Source organism: Spea bombifrons, chromosome 4 (assembly GCF_027358695.1).
Source record: "Spea bombifrons isolate aSpeBom1 chromosome 4, aSpeBom1.2.pri, whole genome shotgun sequence".
Classification (NCBI taxonomy): Eukaryota; Metazoa; Chordata; class Amphibia; order Anura; family Pelobatidae; genus Spea; species Spea bombifrons.
Window position 1 is genome coordinate 113,966,490 of NC_071090.1, and position 18,968 is coordinate 113,985,457.

General features: G+C 38.3%; 40 non-coding genes across 40 annotated transcripts; all 40 read right to left on the reverse strand.

Moving 5' to 3' along the window:
• Nucleotides 1-90: 90 nt before the first annotated feature.
• TRNAV-UAC (transfer RNA valine (anticodon UAC)) lies at nt 91-163 on the reverse strand. Its single transcript has one exon. It is a non-coding gene; the product is annotated as a tRNA-Val (tRNA).
• A 453-nt stretch (nt 164-616) lies between these two features.
• TRNAV-AAC (transfer RNA valine (anticodon AAC)) lies at nt 617-689 on the reverse strand. The gene has a single exon. It is a non-coding gene; the product is annotated as a tRNA-Val (tRNA).
• Nucleotides 690-826: 137 nt separating this feature from the next.
• TRNAV-CAC (transfer RNA valine (anticodon CAC)) lies at nt 827-899 on the reverse strand. The gene has a single exon. It is a non-coding gene; the product is annotated as a tRNA-Val (tRNA).
• Nucleotides 900-1,351: 452 nt separating this feature from the next.
• On the reverse strand, nt 1,352-1,424 carry TRNAV-AAC (transfer RNA valine (anticodon AAC)). The gene has a single exon. It is a non-coding gene; the product is annotated as a tRNA-Val (tRNA).
• A 137-nt stretch (nt 1,425-1,561) lies between these two features.
• Nucleotides 1,562-1,634, reverse strand: TRNAV-UAC (transfer RNA valine (anticodon UAC)). The gene has a single exon. It is a non-coding gene; the product is annotated as a tRNA-Val (tRNA).
• Nucleotides 1,635-2,086: 452 nt separating this feature from the next.
• On the reverse strand, nt 2,087-2,159 carry TRNAV-AAC (transfer RNA valine (anticodon AAC)). The gene has a single exon. It is a non-coding gene; the product is annotated as a tRNA-Val (tRNA).
• Nucleotides 2,160-2,296: 137 nt separating this feature from the next.
• TRNAV-UAC (transfer RNA valine (anticodon UAC)) lies at nt 2,297-2,369 on the reverse strand. The gene has a single exon. It is a non-coding gene; the product is annotated as a tRNA-Val (tRNA).
• A 453-nt stretch (nt 2,370-2,822) lies between these two features.
• Nucleotides 2,823-2,895, reverse strand: TRNAV-AAC (transfer RNA valine (anticodon AAC)). Its single transcript has one exon. It is a non-coding gene; the product is annotated as a tRNA-Val (tRNA).
• Nucleotides 2,896-3,032: 137 nt separating this feature from the next.
• Nucleotides 3,033-3,105, reverse strand: TRNAV-UAC (transfer RNA valine (anticodon UAC)). Its single transcript has one exon. It is a non-coding gene; the product is annotated as a tRNA-Val (tRNA).
• Nucleotides 3,106-3,558: 453 nt separating this feature from the next.
• Nucleotides 3,559-3,631, reverse strand: TRNAV-AAC (transfer RNA valine (anticodon AAC)). Its single transcript has one exon. It is a non-coding gene; the product is annotated as a tRNA-Val (tRNA).
• A 137-nt stretch (nt 3,632-3,768) lies between these two features.
• TRNAV-CAC (transfer RNA valine (anticodon CAC)) lies at nt 3,769-3,841 on the reverse strand. Its single transcript has one exon. It is a non-coding gene; the product is annotated as a tRNA-Val (tRNA).
• A 663-nt stretch (nt 3,842-4,504) lies between these two features.
• On the reverse strand, nt 4,505-4,577 carry TRNAV-CAC (transfer RNA valine (anticodon CAC)). The gene has a single exon. It is a non-coding gene; the product is annotated as a tRNA-Val (tRNA).
• A 453-nt stretch (nt 4,578-5,030) lies between these two features.
• Nucleotides 5,031-5,103, reverse strand: TRNAV-AAC (transfer RNA valine (anticodon AAC)). The gene has a single exon. It is a non-coding gene; the product is annotated as a tRNA-Val (tRNA).
• Nucleotides 5,104-5,239: 136 nt separating this feature from the next.
• TRNAV-UAC (transfer RNA valine (anticodon UAC)) lies at nt 5,240-5,312 on the reverse strand. Its single transcript has one exon. It is a non-coding gene; the product is annotated as a tRNA-Val (tRNA).
• A 663-nt stretch (nt 5,313-5,975) lies between these two features.
• On the reverse strand, nt 5,976-6,048 carry TRNAV-CAC (transfer RNA valine (anticodon CAC)). Its single transcript has one exon. It is a non-coding gene; the product is annotated as a tRNA-Val (tRNA).
• A 453-nt stretch (nt 6,049-6,501) lies between these two features.
• TRNAV-AAC (transfer RNA valine (anticodon AAC)) lies at nt 6,502-6,574 on the reverse strand. Its single transcript has one exon. It is a non-coding gene; the product is annotated as a tRNA-Val (tRNA).
• Nucleotides 6,575-6,710: 136 nt separating this feature from the next.
• On the reverse strand, nt 6,711-6,783 carry TRNAV-UAC (transfer RNA valine (anticodon UAC)). Its single transcript has one exon. It is a non-coding gene; the product is annotated as a tRNA-Val (tRNA).
• Nucleotides 6,784-7,446: 663 nt separating this feature from the next.
• On the reverse strand, nt 7,447-7,519 carry TRNAV-CAC (transfer RNA valine (anticodon CAC)). The gene has a single exon. It is a non-coding gene; the product is annotated as a tRNA-Val (tRNA).
• A 662-nt stretch (nt 7,520-8,181) lies between these two features.
• TRNAV-UAC (transfer RNA valine (anticodon UAC)) lies at nt 8,182-8,254 on the reverse strand. Its single transcript has one exon. It is a non-coding gene; the product is annotated as a tRNA-Val (tRNA).
• Nucleotides 8,255-8,707: 453 nt separating this feature from the next.
• Nucleotides 8,708-8,780, reverse strand: TRNAV-AAC (transfer RNA valine (anticodon AAC)). The gene has a single exon. It is a non-coding gene; the product is annotated as a tRNA-Val (tRNA).
• Nucleotides 8,781-8,917: 137 nt separating this feature from the next.
• On the reverse strand, nt 8,918-8,990 carry TRNAV-CAC (transfer RNA valine (anticodon CAC)). The gene has a single exon. It is a non-coding gene; the product is annotated as a tRNA-Val (tRNA).
• Nucleotides 8,991-9,443: 453 nt separating this feature from the next.
• On the reverse strand, nt 9,444-9,516 carry TRNAV-AAC (transfer RNA valine (anticodon AAC)). The gene has a single exon. It is a non-coding gene; the product is annotated as a tRNA-Val (tRNA).
• Nucleotides 9,517-9,653: 137 nt separating this feature from the next.
• Nucleotides 9,654-9,726, reverse strand: TRNAV-UAC (transfer RNA valine (anticodon UAC)). Its single transcript has one exon. It is a non-coding gene; the product is annotated as a tRNA-Val (tRNA).
• Nucleotides 9,727-10,389: 663 nt separating this feature from the next.
• TRNAV-CAC (transfer RNA valine (anticodon CAC)) lies at nt 10,390-10,462 on the reverse strand. Its single transcript has one exon. It is a non-coding gene; the product is annotated as a tRNA-Val (tRNA).
• A 453-nt stretch (nt 10,463-10,915) lies between these two features.
• Nucleotides 10,916-10,988, reverse strand: TRNAV-AAC (transfer RNA valine (anticodon AAC)). Its single transcript has one exon. It is a non-coding gene; the product is annotated as a tRNA-Val (tRNA).
• A 136-nt stretch (nt 10,989-11,124) lies between these two features.
• On the reverse strand, nt 11,125-11,197 carry TRNAV-UAC (transfer RNA valine (anticodon UAC)). Its single transcript has one exon. It is a non-coding gene; the product is annotated as a tRNA-Val (tRNA).
• A 453-nt stretch (nt 11,198-11,650) lies between these two features.
• On the reverse strand, nt 11,651-11,723 carry TRNAV-AAC (transfer RNA valine (anticodon AAC)). The gene has a single exon. It is a non-coding gene; the product is annotated as a tRNA-Val (tRNA).
• Nucleotides 11,724-11,860: 137 nt separating this feature from the next.
• Nucleotides 11,861-11,933, reverse strand: TRNAV-CAC (transfer RNA valine (anticodon CAC)). Its single transcript has one exon. It is a non-coding gene; the product is annotated as a tRNA-Val (tRNA).
• A 662-nt stretch (nt 11,934-12,595) lies between these two features.
• Nucleotides 12,596-12,668, reverse strand: TRNAV-UAC (transfer RNA valine (anticodon UAC)). Its single transcript has one exon. It is a non-coding gene; the product is annotated as a tRNA-Val (tRNA).
• A 453-nt stretch (nt 12,669-13,121) lies between these two features.
• Nucleotides 13,122-13,194, reverse strand: TRNAV-AAC (transfer RNA valine (anticodon AAC)). Its single transcript has one exon. It is a non-coding gene; the product is annotated as a tRNA-Val (tRNA).
• Nucleotides 13,195-14,067: 873 nt separating this feature from the next.
• Nucleotides 14,068-14,140, reverse strand: TRNAV-CAC (transfer RNA valine (anticodon CAC)). The gene has a single exon. It is a non-coding gene; the product is annotated as a tRNA-Val (tRNA).
• A 453-nt stretch (nt 14,141-14,593) lies between these two features.
• TRNAV-AAC (transfer RNA valine (anticodon AAC)) lies at nt 14,594-14,666 on the reverse strand. The gene has a single exon. It is a non-coding gene; the product is annotated as a tRNA-Val (tRNA).
• Nucleotides 14,667-14,802: 136 nt separating this feature from the next.
• TRNAV-UAC (transfer RNA valine (anticodon UAC)) lies at nt 14,803-14,875 on the reverse strand. Its single transcript has one exon. It is a non-coding gene; the product is annotated as a tRNA-Val (tRNA).
• Nucleotides 14,876-15,538: 663 nt separating this feature from the next.
• On the reverse strand, nt 15,539-15,611 carry TRNAV-CAC (transfer RNA valine (anticodon CAC)). Its single transcript has one exon. It is a non-coding gene; the product is annotated as a tRNA-Val (tRNA).
• A 662-nt stretch (nt 15,612-16,273) lies between these two features.
• Nucleotides 16,274-16,346, reverse strand: TRNAV-UAC (transfer RNA valine (anticodon UAC)). The gene has a single exon. It is a non-coding gene; the product is annotated as a tRNA-Val (tRNA).
• Nucleotides 16,347-16,799: 453 nt separating this feature from the next.
• TRNAV-AAC (transfer RNA valine (anticodon AAC)) lies at nt 16,800-16,872 on the reverse strand. Its single transcript has one exon. It is a non-coding gene; the product is annotated as a tRNA-Val (tRNA).
• A 137-nt stretch (nt 16,873-17,009) lies between these two features.
• Nucleotides 17,010-17,082, reverse strand: TRNAV-CAC (transfer RNA valine (anticodon CAC)). Its single transcript has one exon. It is a non-coding gene; the product is annotated as a tRNA-Val (tRNA).
• Nucleotides 17,083-17,534: 452 nt separating this feature from the next.
• Nucleotides 17,535-17,607, reverse strand: TRNAV-AAC (transfer RNA valine (anticodon AAC)). Its single transcript has one exon. It is a non-coding gene; the product is annotated as a tRNA-Val (tRNA).
• Nucleotides 17,608-17,744: 137 nt separating this feature from the next.
• TRNAV-UAC (transfer RNA valine (anticodon UAC)) lies at nt 17,745-17,817 on the reverse strand. The gene has a single exon. It is a non-coding gene; the product is annotated as a tRNA-Val (tRNA).
• Nucleotides 17,818-18,480: 663 nt separating this feature from the next.
• On the reverse strand, nt 18,481-18,553 carry TRNAV-CAC (transfer RNA valine (anticodon CAC)). Its single transcript has one exon. It is a non-coding gene; the product is annotated as a tRNA-Val (tRNA).
• Nucleotides 18,554-18,968: the final 415 nt, after the last annotated feature.

Genomic DNA, 18,968 nt, shown 5'->3' on the forward strand with positions numbered 1-18,968 from the left:
TGGAAACATGGTTTAAAAAACAAAAACAACTCAACGTGTGCTACCTTTGCAAGAAATGCAGGTGTAGTTTTAAATTCATAAAACAATAGTTGTTTCTGCTCGGTTTCGAACCGAGGACCTTTCGCGCGTAAGGTGAACGTGATAACCACTACACTACAGAAACAAATCTAGCTGGGGGCACTTTCAAACGCTTTCAGACAATATGTGTTACTAGAAAGTAAGGAGAAAACTACAGGATTGGGTCAGCAAAGTGCTAAGAAACTTCACAGTTGAGTAGGCTACCCCCAGGGAAAATCTGTGACATAGTTATGGTGAAATGTTTACATCCCCTCTACAGTTAAGCTTAAATTTTCTCTGATTTTAAGAACCCTGCCAAGAAGTTTTCATTTTTAGCTCCTTTACAAGAATTTGACTTGGGAGCTTAAACACTCTAAGAATCCCATACAGATCATTTCAGTTTCCTTTCTTTATGAATTTCAGCAATTTCTAACACTGAACAAATGATGTGAACAGCACAGTGATTTCATGGTGCAATGATGGGATTTTCGTGAAGTGAGTAGGTGTTTTTTTAAAATGATTTTCAGCATGCATGACAAAAAGAACTCTACACAAAACATGTTCCTGCCTGGTTTCGAACCAGGGACCTTTTGCGTGTTAGGCAAACTTGATAACCACTACACTACAGAAACTTGACCTGTTTGTGGTTTTCTCACCTCTCTGACAGTACTCTTTCTTTGGAAACATGGTTTAAAAAAACAAAAACAACTCAACGTGTGCTACCTTTGCAAGAAATGCAGGTGTAGTTTTAAATTCATAAAACAATAGTTGTTTCTGCTCGGTTTCGAACCGAGGACTTTTCGCGTGTGAGGCGAACGTGATAACCACTACACTACAGAAAAAAATCTGGAAGAAAACACTTTCAAACGCTTTCAGACAATATGTGTTACTAGAAAGTAAGGAGAAAACTACAGGATTGGGTCAGCAAAGTGCTAAGAAACTTCACAGTTGAGTAGGCTACCCCCAGGGAAAATCTGTGACATAGTTATGGTGAAATGTTTACATCCCCTCTACAGTTAAGCTTACATTTTCTCTGATTTTAAGAACCCTGCTAAGAAGTTTTCATTTTTAGCTCCTTTACAAGAATTTGACTTGGGAGCTTAAACACTCTAAGAATCCCATACAGATCATTTCAATTTCCTTTCTTTATGAATTCAGCAATTTCTAACACTGAACAAATGATGTGAACAGCACAGTGATTTCATGGTGCAATGATGGGATTTTCGTGAAGTGAGTAGGTGTTTTTTTTAAATGATTTTCAGCATGCATGACAAAAAGAACTCTACACAAAACATGTTCCTGCCTGGTTTCGAACCAGGGACCTTTTGCGTGTTGGGCAAACGTGATAACCACTACACTACAGAAACTTGACCTGTTCGTGGTTTTCTCACCTCTCTGACAGTACTCCTTCTTTGGAAACATGGTTTAAAAAAACAAAAACAACTCAACGTGTGCTACCTTTGCAAGAAATGCAGGTGTAGTTTTAAATTCATAAAACAATAGTTGTTTCTGCTCGGTTTCGAACCGAGGACCTTTCGCGTGTAAGGCAAACGTGATAACCACTACACTACAGAAACAAATCTGGCAGGGGACACTTTCAAACGCTTTCAGACAATATGTGTTACTAGAAAGTAAGGAGAAAACTGCAGGATTGGGTCAGCAAAGTGCTAAGAAACTTCACAGTTGAGTAGGCTACCCCCAGGGAAAATCTGTGACATAGTTATGGTGAAATGTTTACATCCCCTCTACAGTTAAGCTTTAATTTTCTCTGATTTTAAGAACCCTGCTAAGAAGTTTTCATTTTTAGCTCCTTTACAAGAATTTGACGTGGGAGCTTAAACACTCTAAGAATCCCATACAGATCCTTTCAATTTCCTTTCTTTATGAATTTCAGCAATTTCTAACACTGAACAAATGATGTGAACAGCACAGTGATTTCATGGTGCAATGATGGGATTTTCGTGAAGTGAGTAGGTGTTTTTTTTAATGATTTTCAGCATGCATGACAAAAAGAACTCTACACAAAACACGTTCTTGCCTGGTTTTAAACCAGGGACCTTTTGCGTGTTAGGCAAACGTGATAACCACTACACTACAGAAACTTGACCCAGCTGCAGTTTTCTCACCTCTCTGACAGTACTCTTTCTTTGGAAACATGGTTTAAAAAAACAAAAACAACTCAACGTGTGCTACCTTTGCAAGAAATGCAGGTGTAGTTTTAAATTCATAAAACTATAGTTGTTTCTGCTCGGTTTCGAACCGAGGACCTTTCGCGTGTAAGGCGAACGTGATAACCACTACACTACAGAAACAAATCTGGCAGGAGACACTTTCAAACGCTTTCAGACAATATGTGTTACTAGAAAGTAAGGAGAAAACTACAGGATTGGGTCAGCAAAGTGCTAAGAAACTTCACAGTTGAGTAGGCTACCCCCAGGGAAAATCTGTGACATAGTTATGGTGAAATGTTTACATCCCCTCTACAGTTAAGCTTAAATTTTCTCTGATTTTAAGAACCCTGCCAAGAAGTTTTCATTTTTAGCTCCTTTACAAGAATTTGACTTGGGAGCTTAAACACTCTAAGAATCCCATACAGATCCTTTCAATTTCCTTTCTTTATGAATTTCAGCAATTTCTAACACTGAACAAATGATGTGAACAGCACAGTGATTTCATGGTGCAATGATGGGATTTTCGTGAAGTGAGTAGGTGTTTTTTTAAAATGATTTTCAGCATGCATGACAAAAAGAACTCTACACAAAACATGTGCCTGCCTGGTTTCGAACCAGGGACCTTTTGCGTGTTAGGCAAACGTGATAACCACTACACTACAGAAACTTGACCTGGCTGCAGTTTTCTCACCTCTCTGACAGTACTCTTTCTTTGGAAACATGGTTTAAAAAAACAAAAACAACTCAACGTGTGCTACCTTTGCAAGAAATGCAGGTGTAGTTTTAAATTCATAAAACAATAGTTGTTTCTGCTCGGTTTCGAACCGAGGACCTTTCGCGTGTAAGGCGAACGTGATAACCACTACACTACAGAAACAAATCTGGCAGGGGACACTTTCAAACGCTTTCAGACAATATGTGTTACTAGAAAGTAAGGAGAAAACTACAGGATTGGGTCAGCAAAGTGCTAAGAAACTTCACAGTTAAGTAGGCTACCCCCAGGGAAAATCTGTGACATAGTTATGGTGAAATGTTTACATCCCCTCTACAGTTAAGCTTACATTTTCTCTGATTTTAAGAACCCTGCTAAGAAGTTTTCATTTTTAGCTCCTTTACAAGAATTTGACTTGGGAGCTTAAACACTCTAAGAATCCCATACAGATCATTTCAATTTCCTTTCTTTATGAATTTCAGCAATTTCTAACACTGAACAAATGATGTGAACAGCACAGTGATTTCATGGTGCAATGATGGGATTTTCGTGAAGTGAGTAGGTGTTTTTTTTAAATGATTTTCAGCATGCATGACAAAAAGAACTCTACACAAAACATGTTCCTGCCTGGTTTCGAACCAGGGACCTTTTGCGTGTTAGGCAAACGTGATAACCACTACACTACAGAAACTTGACCTGTTCGTGGTTTTCTCACCTCTCTGACAGTACTCTTTCTTTGGAAACATGGTTTAAAAAAACAAAAACAACTCAACGTGTGCTACCTTTGCAAGAAATGCAGGTGTAGTTTTAAATTCATAAAACAATAGTTGTTTCTGTTCGGTTTCGAACCGAGGACCTTTCGCGTGTGAGGCGAACGTGATAACCACTACACTACAGAAACAAATCTGGAAGAAGACACTTTCAAACGCTTTCAGACACTATGTGTTACTAGAAAGTAAGGAGAAAACTACAGGATTGGGTCAGCAAAGTGCTAAGAAATTTCACAGTTGAGTAGGCTACCCCCAGGGAAAATCTGTGACATAGTTATGGTGAAATGTTTACATCCCCTCTACAGTTAAGCTTACATTTTCTCTGATTTTAAGAACCCTGCTAAGAAGTTTTCATTTTTAGCTCCTTTACAAGAATTTGACTTGGGAGCTTAAACACTCTAAGAATCCCATACAGATCCTTTCAATTTCCTTTCTTTATGAATTTCAGCAATTTCTAACACTGAACAAATGATGTGAACAGCACAGTGATTTCATGGTGCAATGATGGGATTTTCGTGAAGTGAGTAGGTGTTTTTTTTAAATGATTTTCAGCATGCATGACAAAAAGAACTCTACACAAAACATGTTCCTGCCTGGTTTCAAATCAGGGACCTTTTGCGTGTTAGGCAATCGTGATAACCACTACACTACAGAAACTTGACCTGGCCGTGGTTTTCTCACCTCTCTGACAGTACTGTTTCTTTGGAAACATGGTTTAAAAAAACAAAAACAACTCAACGTGTGCTACCTTTGCAAGAAATGCAGGTGTAGTTTTAAATTCATAAAACAATAGTTGTTTCTGCTCGGTTTCGAACCGAGGACCTTTCGCGTGTGAGGCGAACGTGATAACCACTACACTACAGAAACAAATCTGGAAGAAAACACTTTCAAACGCTTTCAGACAATAAGTGTTACTAGAAAGTAAGTAGAAAACTACAGGATTGAGTCAGCAAAGTGCTAAGAAACTTCACAGTTGAGTAGGCTACCCCCAGGGAAAATATGTGACATAGTTCTGGTGAAATGTTTACATCCCCTCTACAGTTATGCTTAAATTTTCTCTGATTTTAAGAACCCTGCCAAGAAGTTTTCATTTTTAGCTCCTTTACAAGAATTTGACTTGGGAGCTTAAACACTCTAAGAATCCCATACAGATCCTTTCAATTTCCTTTCTTTATGAATTTCAGCAATTTCTAACACTGAACAAATGATGTGAAAAGCACAGTGATTTCATGGTGCAATGATGGGATTTTCGTGAAGTGAGTAGGTGTTTTTTTTTAATGATTTTCAGCATGCATGACAAAAAGAACTCTACACAAAACATGTTCCTGCCTGGTTTCAAATCAGGGACCTTTTGCGTGTTAGGCAAACGTGATAACCACTACACTACAGAAACTTGACCTGGCTGCAGTTTTCTCACCTCTCTGACAGTACTGTTTCTTTGGAAACATGGTTTAAAAAACAAAAACAACTCAACGTGTGCTACCTTTGCAAGAAATGCAGGTGTAGTTTTAAATTCATAAAACAATAGTTGTTTCTGCTTGGTTTCGAACCGAGGACCTTTCGCGTGTAAGGCGAACGTGATAACCACTACACTACAGAAACAAATCTAGCTGGGGACTCTTTCAAACGCTTTCAGACAATATGTGTTACTAGAAAGTAAGGAGAAAACTACAGGATTGGGTCAGCAAAGTGCTAAGAAACTTCACAGTTGAGTAGGCTACCCCCAGGGAAAATCTGTGACATAGTTATGGTGAAATGTTTACATCCCCTCTACAGTTAAGCTTAAATTTTCTCTGATTTTAAGAACCCTGCTAAGAAGTTTTCATTTTTAGCTCCTTTACAAGAATTTGACTTGGGAGCTTAAACACTCTAAGAATCCCATACAGATCCTTTCAAATTCCTTTCTTTATGAATTTCAGCAATTTCTAACACTGAACAAATGATGTGAACAGCACAGTGATTTCATGGTGCAATGATGGGATTTTCGTGAAGTGAGTAGGTGTTTTTTTTAAATGATTTTCAGCATGCATGACAAAAAGAACTCTCCACAAAACATGTTCCTGCCTGGTTTCAAATCAGGGACCTTTTGCGTGTTAGGCAATCGTGATAACCACTACACTACAGAAACTTGACCTGGCCGTGGTTTTCTCACCTCTCTGACAGTACTGTTTCTTTGGAAACATGGTTTAAAAAAACAAAAACAACTCAACGTGTGCTACCTTTGCAAGAAATGCAGGTGTAGTTTTAAATTCATAAAACAATAGTTGTTTCTGCTCGGTTTCGAACCGAGGACCTTTCGCGTGTGAGGCGAACGTGATAACCACTACACTACAGAAACAAATCTGGCAGAAAACACTTTCAAACGCTTTCAGACAATATGTGTTACTAGAAAGTAAGTAGAAAACTACAGGATTGAGTCAGCAAAGTGCTAAGAAACTTCACAGTTGAGTAGGCTACCCCCAGGGAAAATATGTGACATAGTTCTGGTGAAATGTTTACATCCCCTCTACAGTTATGCTTAAATTTTCTCTGATTTTAAGAACCCTGCCAACAAGTTTTCATTTTTAGCTCCTTTACAAGAATTTGACTTGGGAGCTTAAACACTCTAAGAATCCCATACAGATCCTTTCAATTTCCTTTCTTTATAAATTTCAGCAATTTCTAACACTGAACAAATGATGTGAACAGCACAGTGATTTCATGGTGCAATGATGGGATTTTCGTGAAGTGAGTAGGTGTTTTTTTTAAATGATTTTCAGCATGCATGACAAAAAGAACTCTACACAAAACATGTTCCTGCCTGGTTTCAAATCAGGGACCTTTTGCGTGTTAGGCAAACGTGATAACCACTACACTACAGAAACTTGACCTGGCTGCAGTTTTCTCACCTCTCTGACAGTACTGTTTCTTTGGAAACATGGTTTAAAAAACAAAAACAACTCAACGTGTGCTACCTTTGCAAGAAATGCAGGTGTAGTTTTAAATTCATAAAACAATAGTTGTTTCTGCTTGGTTTCGAACCGAGGACCTTTCGCGCGTAAGGCGAACGTGATAACCACTACACTACAGAAACAAATCTAGCTGGGGACTCTTTCAAACGCTTTCAGACAATATGTGTTACTAGAAAGTAAGGAGAAAACTACAGGATTGGGTCAGCAAAGTGCTAAGAAACTTCACAGTTGAGTAGGCTACCCCCAGGGAAAATCTGTGACATAGTTATGGTGAAATGTTTACATCCCCTCTACAGTTAAGCTTAAATTTTCTCTGATTTTAAGAACCCTGCTAAGAAGTTTTCATTTTTAGCTCCTTTACAAGAATTTGACTTGGGAGCTTAAATACTCTAAGAATCCCATACAGATCCTTTCAATTTCCTTTCTTTATGAATTTCAGCAATTTCTAACACTGAACAAATGATGTGAACAGCACAGTGATTTCATGGTGCAATGATGGGATTTTCGTGAAGTGAGTAGGTGTTTTTTTTAAATGATTTTCAGCATGCATGACAAAAATAACTCTCCACAAAACATGTTCCAGCCTGGTTTCAAATCAGGGACCTTTTGCGTGTTAGGCAATCGTGATAACCACTACACTACAGAAACTTGACCTGGCCGTGGTTTTCTCACCTCTCTGACAGTACTGTTTCTTTGGAAACATGGTTTAAAAAAACAAAAACAACTCAACGTGTGCTACCTTTGCAAGAAATGCAGGTGTAGTTTTAAATTCATAAAACAATAGTTGTTTCTGCTCGGTTTCGAACCGAGGACCTTTCGCGTGTGAGGCGAACGTGATAACCACTACACTACAGAAACAAATCTGGCAGAAAACACTTTCAAACGCTTTCAGACAATATGTGTTACTAGAAAGTAAGTAGAAAACTACAGGATTGAGTCAGCAAAGTGCTAAGAAACTTCACAGTTGAGTAGGCTACCCCCAGGGAAAATATGTGACATAGTTCTGGTGAAATGTTTACATCCCCTCTACAGTTATGCTTAAATTTTCTCTGATTTTAAGAACCCTGCCAAGAAGTTTTCATTTTTAGCTCCTTTACAAGAATTTGACTTGGGAGCTTAAACACTCTAAGAATCCCATACAGATCATTTCAATTTCCTTTCTTTATGAATTTCAGCAATTTCTAACACTGAACAAATGATGTGAAAAGCACAGTGATTTCATGGTGCAATGATGGGATTTTCGTGAAGTGAGTAGGTGTTTTTTTTAAATGATTTTCAGCATGCATGACAAAAAGAACTCTACACAAAACATGTTCCTGCCTGGTTTCAAATCAGGGACCTTTTGCGTGTTAGGCAATCGTGATAACCACTACACTACAGAAACTTGACCTGGCTGCAGTTTTCTCACCTCTCTGACAGTACTGTTTCTTTGGAAACATGGTTTAAAAAACAAAAACAACTCAACGTGTGCTACCTTTGCAAGAAATGCAGGTGTAGTTTTAAATTCATAAAACAATAGTTGTTTCTGCTCGGTTTCGAACCGAGGACCTTTCGCGCGTAAGGTGAACGTGATAACCACTACACTACAGAAACAAATCTAGCTGGGGACACTTTCAAACGCTTTCAGACAATATGTGTTACTAGAAAGTAAGGAGAAAACTACAGGATTGGGTCAGCAAAGTGCTAAGAAACTTCACAGTTGAGTAGGCTACCCCCAGGGAAAATCTGTGACATAGTTATGGTGAAATGTTTACATCCCCTCTACAGTTAAGCTTACATTTTCTCTGATTTTAAGAACCCTGCTAAGAAGTTTTCATTTTTAGCTCCTTTACAAGAATTTGACTTGGGAGCTTAAACACTCTAAGAATCCCATACAGATCCTTTCAATTTCCTTTCTTTATGAATTTCAGCAATTTCTAACACTGAACAAATGATGTGAACAGCACAGTGATTTCATGGTGCAATGATGGGATTTTCGTGAAGTGAGTAGGTGTTTTTTTTAAATGATTTTCAGCATGCATGACAAAAAGAACTCTACACAAAACATGTTCCTGCCTGGTTTCAAACCAGGGACCTTTTGCGTGTTAGGCAAACGTGATAACCACTACACTACAGAAACTTGACTTGTTCGTGGTTTTCTCACCTCTCTGACAGTACTCTTTCTTTGGAAACATGGTTTAAAAAAACAAAAACAACTCAACGTGTGCTACCTTTGCAAGAAATGCAGGTGTAGTTTTAAATTCATAAAACAATAGTTGTTTCTGCTCGGTTTCGAACCGAGAACCTTTCGCGTGTGAGGCGAACGCAATAACCACTTCACTACAGAAACAAATCTGGAGGAAGACACTTTCAAACGCTTTCAGACACTATGTGTTACTAGAAAGTAAGGAGAAAACTACAGGATTGGGTCAGCAAAGTGCTAAGAAACTTCACAGTTGAGTAGGCTACCCCCAGGGAAAATCTGTGACATAGTTATGGTGAAATGTTTACATCCCCTCTACAGTTAAGCTTTAATTTTCTCTGATTTTAAGAACCCTGCTAAGAAGTTTTCATTTTTAGCTCCTTTACAAGAATTTGACGTGGGAGCTTAAACACTCTAAGAATCCCATACAGATCCTTTCAATTTCCTTTCTTTATGAATTTCAGCAATTTCTAACACTGAACAAATGATGTGAACAGCACAGTGATTTCATGGTGCAATGATGGGATTTTCGTGAAGTGAGTAGGTGTTTTTTTTTAATGATTTTCAGCATGCATGACAAAAAGAACTCTACACAAAACATGTGCCTGCCTGGTTTCGAACCAGGGACCTTTTGCGTGTTAGGCAAACGTGATAACCACTACACTACAGAAACTTGACCTGGCTGCAGTTTTCTCACCTCTCTGACAGTACTCTTTCTTTGGAAACATGGTTTAAAAAAACAAAAACAACTCAACGTGTGCTACCTTTGCAAGAAATGCAGGTGTAGTTTTAAATTCATAAAACAATAGTTGTTTCTGCTCGGTTTCGAACCGAGGACCTTTCGCGTGTAAGGCGAACGTGATAACCACTACACTACAGAAACAAATCTGGCAGGGGACACTTTCAAACGCTTTCAGACAATATGTGTTACTAGAAAGTAAGGAGAAAACTACAGGATTGGGTCAGCAAAGTGCTAAGAAACTTCACAGTTAAGTAGGCTACCCCCAGGGAAAATCTGTGACATAGTTATGGTGAAATGTTTACATCCCCTCTACAGTTAAGCTTACATTTTCTCTGATTTTAAGAACCCTGCTAAGAAGTTTTCATTTTTAGCTCCTTTACAAGAATTTGACTTGGGAGCTTAAACACTCTAAGAATCCCATACAGATCCTTTCAATTTCCTTTCTTTATGAATTTCAGCAATTTCTAACACTGAACAAATGATGTGAACAGCACAGTGATTTCATGGTGCAATGATGGGATTTTCGTGAAGTGAGTAGGTGTTTTTTTTAAATGATTTTCAGCATGCATGACAAAAAGAACTCTACACAAAACATGTTCCTGCCTGGTTTCAAATCAGGGACCTTTTGCGTGTTAGGCAATCGTGATAACCACTACACTACAGAAACTTGACCTGGCCGTGGTTTTCTCACCTCTCTGACAGTACTGTTTCTTTGGAAACATGGTTTAAAAAAACAAAAACAACTCAACGTGTGCTACCTTTGCAAGAAATGCAGGTGTAGTTTTAAATTCATAAAACAATAGTTGTTTCTGCTCGGTTTCGAACCGAGGACCTTTCGCGTGTGAGGCGAACGTGATAACCACTACACCACAGAAACAAATCTGGCAGAAAACACTTTCAAACGCTTTCAGACAATAAGTGTTACTAGAAAGTAAGTAGAAAACTACAGGATTGAGTCAGCAAAGTGCTAAGAAACTTCACAGTTGAGTAGGCTACCCCCAGGGAAAATATGTGACATAGTTCTGGTGAAATGTTTACATCCCCTCTACAGTTATGCTTAAATTTTCTCTGATTTTAAGAACCCTGCCAAGAAGTTTTCATTTTTAGCTCCTTTACAAGAATTTGACTTGGGAGCTTAAACACTCTAAGAATCCCATACAGATCCTTTCAATTTCCTTTCTTTATGAATTTCAGCAATTTCTAACACTGAACAAATGATGTGAAAAGCACAGTGATTTCATGGTGCAATGATGGGATTTTCGTGAAGTGAGTAGGTGTTTTTTTTTAATGATTTTCAGCATGCATGACAAAAAGAACTCTACACAAAACATGTTCCTGCCTGGTTTCAAATCAGGGACCTTTTGCGTGTTAGGCAAACGTGATAACCACTACACTACAGAAACTTGACCTGGCTGCAGTTTTCTCACGTCTCTGACAGTACTGTTTCTTTGGAAACATGGTTTAAAAAACAAAAACAACTCAACGTGTGCTACCTTTGCAAGAAATGCAGGTGTAGTTTTAAATTCATAAAACAATAGTTGTTTCTGCTTGGTTTCGAACCGAGGACCTTTCGCGTGTAAGGCGAACGTGATAACCACTACACTACAGAAACAAATCTAGCTGGGGACTCTTTCAAACGCTTTCAGACAATATGTGTTACTAGAAAGTAAGGAGAAAACTACAGGATTGGGTCAGCAAAGTGCTAAGAAACTTCACAGTTGAGTAGGCTACCCCCAGGGAAAATCTGTGACATAGTTATGGTGAAATGTTTACATCCCCTCTACAGTTAAGCTTAAATTTTCTCTGATTTTAAGAACCCTGCTAAGAAGTTTTCATTTTTAGCTCCTTTACAAGAATTTGACTTGGGAGCTTAAACACTCTAAGAATCCCATACAGATCATTTCAATTTCCTTTCTTTATGAATTTCAGCAATTTCTAACACTGAACAAATGATGTGAACAGCACAGTGATTTCATGGTGCAATGATGGGATTTTCGTGAAGTGAGTAGGTGTTTTTTTTAAATGATTTTCAGCATGCATGACAAAAAGAACTCTACACAAAACATGTTCCTGCCTGGTTTCGAACCAGGGACCTTTTGCGTGTTAGGCAAACGTGATAACCACTACACTACAGAAACTTGACCTGGCTGCAGTTTTCTCACCTCTCTGACAGTACTCTTTCTTTGGAAACATGGTTTAAAAAAACAAAAATAACTCAACGTGTGCTACCTTTGCAAGAAATGCAGGTGTAGTTTTAAATTCATAAAACAATAGTTGTTTCTGCTCGGTTTCGAACCGAGGACCTTTCGCGTGTGAGGCGAACGTGATAACCACTACACTACAGAAACAAATCTGGCAGAAAACACTTTCAAACGCTTTCAGACAATATGTGTTACTAGAAAGTAAGTAGAAAACTACAGGATTGAGTCAGCAAAGTGCTAAGAAACTTCACAGTTGAGTAGGCTACCCCCAGGGAAAATATGTGACATAGTTCTGGTGAAATGTTTACATCCCCTCTACAGTTATGCTTAAATTTTCTCTGATTTTAAGAACCCTGCCAACAAGTTTTCATTTTTAGCTCCTTTACAAGAATTTGACTTGGGAGCTTAAACACTCTAAGAATCCCATACAGATCCTTTCAATTTCCTTTCTTTATGAATTTCAGCAATTTCTAACACTGAACAAATGATGTGAACAGCACAGTGATTTCATGGTGCAATGATGGGATTTTCGTGAAGTGAGTAGGTGTTTTTTTTAAATGATTTTCAGCATGCATGACAAAAAGAACTCTACACAAAACATGTTCCTGCCTGGTTTCAAATCAGGGACCTTTTGCGTGTTAGGCAATCGTGATAACCACTACACTACAGAAACTTGACCTGGCTGCAGTTTTCTCACCTCTCTGACAGTACTGTTTCTTTGGAAACATGGTTTAAAAAACAAAAACAACTCAACGTGTGCTACCTTTGCAAGAAATGCAGGTGTAGTTTTAAATTCATAAAACAATAGTTGTTTCTGCTCGGTTTCGAACCGAGGACCTTTCGCGCGTAAGGTGAACGTGATAACCACTACACTACAGAAACAAATCTAGCTGGGGACACTTTCAAACGCTTTCAGACAATATGTGTTACTAGAAAGTAAGGAGAAAACTACAGGATTGGGTCAGCAAAGTGCTAAGAAACTTCACAGTTGAGTAGGCTACCCCCAGGGAAAATCTGTGACATAGTTATGGTGAAATGTTTACATCCCCTCTACAGTTAAGCTTACATTTTCTCTGATTTTAAGAACCCTGCTAAGAAGTTTTCATTTTTAGCTCCTTTACAAGAATTTGACTTGGGAGCTTAAACACTCTAAGAATCCCATACAGATCCTTTCAATTTCCTTTCTTTATGAATTTCAGCAATTTCTAACACTGAACAAATGATTTGAACAGCACAGTGATTTCATGGTGCAATGATGGGATTTTCGTGAAGTGAGTAGGTGTTTTTTTTAAATGATTTTCAGCATGCATGACAAAAAGAACTCTCCACAAAACATGTTCCTGCCTGGTTTCGAACCAGGGACCTTTTGCGTGTTAGGCAAACGTGATAACCACTACACTACAGAAACTTGACTTGTTCGTGGTTTTCTCACCTCTCTGACAGTACTCTTTCTTTGGAAACATGGTTTAAAAAAACAAAAACAACTCAACGTGTGCTACCTTTGCAAGAAATGCAGGTGTAGTTTTAAATTCATAAAACAATAGTTGTTTCTGCTCGGTTTCGAACCGAGAACTTTTCGCGTGTGAGGCGAACGCAATAACCACTTCACTACAGAAACAAATCTGGAGGAAGACACTTTCAAACGCTTTCAGACACTATGTGTTACTAGAAAGTAAGGAGAAAACTACAGGATTGGGTCAGCAAAGTGCTAAGAAACTTCACAGTTTAGTAGGCTACCCCCAGGGAAAATCTGTGACATAGTTATGGTGAAATGTTTACATCCCCTCTACAGTTAAGCTTAAATTTTCTCTGATTTTAAGAACCCTGCTAAGAAGTTTTCATTTTTAGCTCCTTTACAAGAATTTGACTTGGGAGCTTAAACACTCTAAGAATCCCATACAGATCCTTTCAATTTCCTTTCTTTATGAATTTCAGCAATTTCTAACACTGAACAAATGATGTGAACAGCACAGTGATTTCATGGTGCAATGATGGGATTTTCGTGAAGTGAGTAGGTGTTTTTTTTAAATGATTTTCAGCATGCATGACAAAAAGAACTCTACACAAAACATGTTCCTGCCTGGTTTCAAATCAGGGACCTTTTGCGTGTTAGGCAATCGTGATAACCACTACACTACAGAAACTTGACCTGGCCGTGGTTTTCTCACCTCTCTGACAGTACTGTTTCTTTGGAAACATGGTTTAAAAAAACAAAAACAACTCAACGTGTGCTACCTTTGCAAGAAATGCAGGTGTAGTTTTAAATTCATAAAACAATAGTTGTTTCTGCTCGGTTTCGAACCGAGGACCTTTCGCGTGTGAGGCGAACGTGATAACCACTACACTACAGAAACAAATCTGGCAGAAAACACTTTCAAACGCTTTCAGACAATAAGTGTTACTAGAAAGTAAGTAGAAAACTACAGGATTGAGTCAGCAAAGTGCTAAGAAACTTCACAGTTGAGTAGGCTACCCCCAGGGAAAATATGTGACATAGTTCTGGTGAAATGTTTACATCCCCTCTACAGTTATGCTTAAATTTTCTCTGATTTTAAGAACCCTGCCAAGAAGTTTTCATTTTTAGCTCCTTTACAAGAATTTGACTTGGGAGCTTAAACACTCTAAGAATCCCATACAGATCCTTTCAATTTCCTTTCTTTATGAATTTCAGCAATTTCTAACACTGAACAAATGATGTGAAAAGCACAGTGATTTCATGGTGCAATGATGGGATTTTCGTGAAGTGAGTAGGTGTTTTTTTTTAATGATTTTCAGCATGCATGACAAAAAGAACTCTACACAAAACATGTTCCTGCCTGGTTTCAAATCAGGGACCTTTTGCGTGTTAGGCAAACGTGATAACCACTACACTACAGAAACTTGACCTGGCTGCAGTTTTCTCACCTCTCTGACAGTACTGTTTCTTTGGAAACATGGTTTAAAAAACAAAAACAACTCAACGTGTGCTACCTTTGCAAGAAATGCAGGTGTAGTTTTAAATTCATAAAACAATAGTTGTTTCTGCTTGGTTTCGAACCGAGGACCTTTCGCGCGTAAGGTGAACGTGATAACCACTACACTACAGAAACAAATCTAGCTGGGGACTCTTTCAAACGCTTTCAGACAATATGTGTTACTAGAAAGTAAGGAGAAAACTACAGGATTGGGTCAGCAAAGTGCTAAGAAACTTCACAGTTGAGTAGGCTACCCCCAGGGAAAATCTGTGACATAGTTATGGTGAAATGTTTACATCCCCTCTACAGTTAAGCTTAAATTTTCTCTGATTTTAAGAACCCTGCTAAGAAGTTTTCATTTTTAGCTCCTTTACAAGAATTTGACTTGGGAGCTTAAACACTCTAAGAATCCCATACAGATCCTTTCAATTTCCTTTCTTTATGAATTTCAGCAATTTCTAACACTGAACAAATGATGTGAACAGCACAGTGATTTCATGGTGCAATGATGGGATTTTCGTGAAGTGAGTAGGTGTTTTTTTTAAATGATTTTCAGCATGCATGACAAAAATAACTCTCCACAAAACATGTTCCAGCCTGGTTTCAAATCAGGGACCTTTTGCGTGTTAGGCAATCGTGATAACCACTACACTACAGAAACTTGACCTGGCCGTGGTTTTCTCACCTCTCTGACAGTACTGTTTCTTTGGAAACATGGTTTAAAAAAACAAAAACAACTCAACGTGTGCTACCTTTGCAAGAAATGCAGGTGTAGTTTTAAATTCATAAAACAATAGTTGTTTCTGCTCGGTTTCGAACCGAGGACCTTTCGCGTGTGAGGCGAACGTGATAACCACTACACTACAGAAACAAATCTGGCAGAAAACACTTTCAAACGCTTTCAGACAATATGTGTTACTAGAAAGTAAGTAGAAAACTACAGGATTGAGTCAGCAAAGTGCTAAGAAACTTCACAGTTGAGTAGGCTACCCCCAGGGAAAATATGTGACATAGTTCTGGTGAAATGTTTACATCCCCTCTACAGTTATGCTTAAATTTTCTCTGATTTTAAGAACCCTGCCAACAAGTTTTCATTTTTAGCTCCTTTACAAGAATTTGACTTGGGAGCTTAAACACTCTAAGAATCCCATACAGATCCTTTCAATTTCCTTTCTTTATAAATTTCAGCAATTTCTAACACTGAACAAATGATGTGAACAGCACAGTGATTTCATGGTGCAATGATGGGATTTTCGTGAAGTGAGTAGGTGTTTTTTTTAAATGATTTTCAGCATGCATGACAAAAAGAACTCTACACAAAACATGTTCCTGCCTGGTTTCAAATCAGGGACCTTTTGCGTGTTAGGCAATCATGATAACCACTACACTACAGAAACTTGACCTGGCTGCAGTTTTCTCACCTCTCTGACAGTACTGTTTCTTTGGAAACATGGTTTAAAAAACAAAAACAACTCAACGTGTGCTACCTTTGCAAGAAATGCAGGTGTAGTTTTAAATTCATGAAACAATAGTTGTTTCTGCTCGGTTTCGAACCGAGGACCTTTCGCGTGTAAGGCGAACGTGATAACCACTACACTACAGAAACAAATCTAGCTGGGGACACTTTCAAACGCTTTCAGACAATATGTGTTACTAGAAAGTAAGGAGAAAACTACAGGATTGGGTCAGCAAAGGGCTAAGAAACTTCACAGTTGAGTAGGCTACCCCCAGGGAAAATCTGTGACATAGTTATGGTGAAATGTTTACATCCCCTCTACAGTTAAGCTTACATTTTCTCTGATTTTAAGAACCCTGCTAAGAAGTTTTCATTTTTAGCTCCTTTACAAGAATTTGACTTGGGAGCTTAAACACTCTAAGAATCCCATACAGATCATTTCAATTTCCTTTCTTTATGAATTTCAGCAATTTCTAACACTGAACAAATGATGTGAACAGCACAGTGATTTCATGGTGCAATGATGGGATTTTCGTGAAGTGAGTAGGTGTTTTTTTTAAATGATTTTCAGCATGCATGACAAAAAGAACTCTACACAAAACATGTTCCTGCCTGGTTTCGAACCAGGGACCTTTTGCGTGTTAGGCAAACGTGATAACCACTACACTACAGAAACTTGACCTGTTCGTGGTTTTCTCACCTCTCTGACAGTACTCTTTCTTTGGAAACATGGTTTAAAAAAACAAAAACAACTCAACGTGTGCTACCTTTGCAAGAAATGCAGGTGTAGTTTTAAATTCATAAAACAATAGTTGTTTCTGCTCGGTTTCGAACCGAGGACCTTTCGCGTGTGAGGCGAACGTGATAACCACTACACTACAGAAACAAATCTGGAAGAAGACACTTTCAAACGCTTTCAGACACTATGTGTTACTAGAAAGTAAGGAGAAAACTACAGGATTGGGTCAGCAAAGTGCTAAGAAACTTCACAGTTGAGTATTCTACCCCCAGGGAAAATCTGTGACATAGTTATGGTGAAATGTTTACATCCCCTCTACAGTTAAGCTTAAATTTTCTCTGATTTTAAGAACCCTGCCAAGAAGTTTTCATTTTTAGCTCCTTTACAAGAATTTGACTTGGGAGCTTAAACACTCTAAGAATCCCATACAGATCCTTTCAATTTCCTTTCTTTATGAATTTCAGCAATTTCTAACACTGAACAAATGATGTGAACAGCACAGTGATTTCATGGTGCAATGATAGGATTTTCGTGAAGTGAGTAGGTGTTTTTTTAAATGATTTTCAGCATGCATGACAAAAAGAACTCTACACAAAACATGTTCCTGCCTGGTTTCGAACCAGGGACCTTTTGCGTGTTAGGCAAACGTGATAACCACTACACTACAGAAACTTGACCTGGCTGCAGTTTTCTCACCTCTCTGACAGTACTCTTTCTTTGGAAACATGGTTTAAAAAAACAAAAACAACTCAACGTGTGCTACCTTTGCAAGAAATGCAGGTGTAGTTTTAAATTCATAAAACTATAGTTGTTTCTGCTCGGTTTCGAACCGAGGACCTTTCGCGTGTAAGGCGAACGTGATAACCACTACACTACAGAAACAAATCTGGCAGGAGACACTTTCAAACGCTTTCAGACAATATGTGTTACTAGAAAGTAAGGAGAAAACTACAGGATTGGGTCAGCAAAGTGCTAAGAAACTTCACAGTTGAGTAGGCTACCCCCAGGGAAAATCTGTGACATAGTTATGGTGAAATGTTTACATCCCCTCTACAGTTAAGCTTAAATTTTCTCTGATTTTAAGAACCCTGCTAAGAAGTTTTCATTTTTAGCTCCTTTACAAGAATTTGACTTGGGAGCTTAAACACTCTAAGAATCCCATACAGATCCTTTCAATTTCCTTTCTTTATGAATTTCAGCAATTTCTAACACTGAACAAATGATGTGAACAGCACAGTGATTTCATGGTGCAATGATGGGATTTTCGTGAAGTGAGTAGGTGTTTTTTTTAAATGATTTTCAGCATGCATGACAAAAAGAACTCTACACAAAACATGTTCCTGCCTGGTTTCAAATCAGGGACCTTTTGCGTGTTAGGCAATCGTGATAACCACTACACTACAGAAACTTGACCTGGCCGTGGTTTTCTCACCTCTCTGACAGTACTCTTTCTTTGGAAACATGGTTTAAAAAAACAAAAACAACTCAACGTGTGCTACCTTTGCAAGAAATGCAGGTGTAGTTTTAAATTCATAAAACAATAGTTGTTTCTGCTCGGTTTCGAACCGAGGACCTTTCGCGTGTGAGGCGAACGTGATAACCACTACACTACAGAAACAAATCTGGCAGAAAACACTTTCAAACGCTTTCAGACAATATGTGTTACTAGAAAGTAAGTAGAAAACTACAGGATTGAGTCAGCAAAGTGCTAAGAAACTTCACAGTTGAGTAGGCTACCCCCAGGGAAAATATGTGACATAGTTCTGGTGAAATGTTTACATCCCCTCTACAGTTATGCTTAAATTTTCTCTGATTTTAAGAACCCTGCCAAGAAGTTTTCATTTTTAGCTCCTTTACAAGAATTTGACTTGGGAGCTTAAACACTCTAAGAATCCCATACAGATCCTTTCAATTTCCTTTCTTTATGAATTTCAGCAATTTCTAACACTGAACAAATGATGTGAACAGCACAGTGATTTCATGGTGCAATGATGGGATTTTCGTGAAGTGAGTAGGTGTTTTTTTTAAATGAT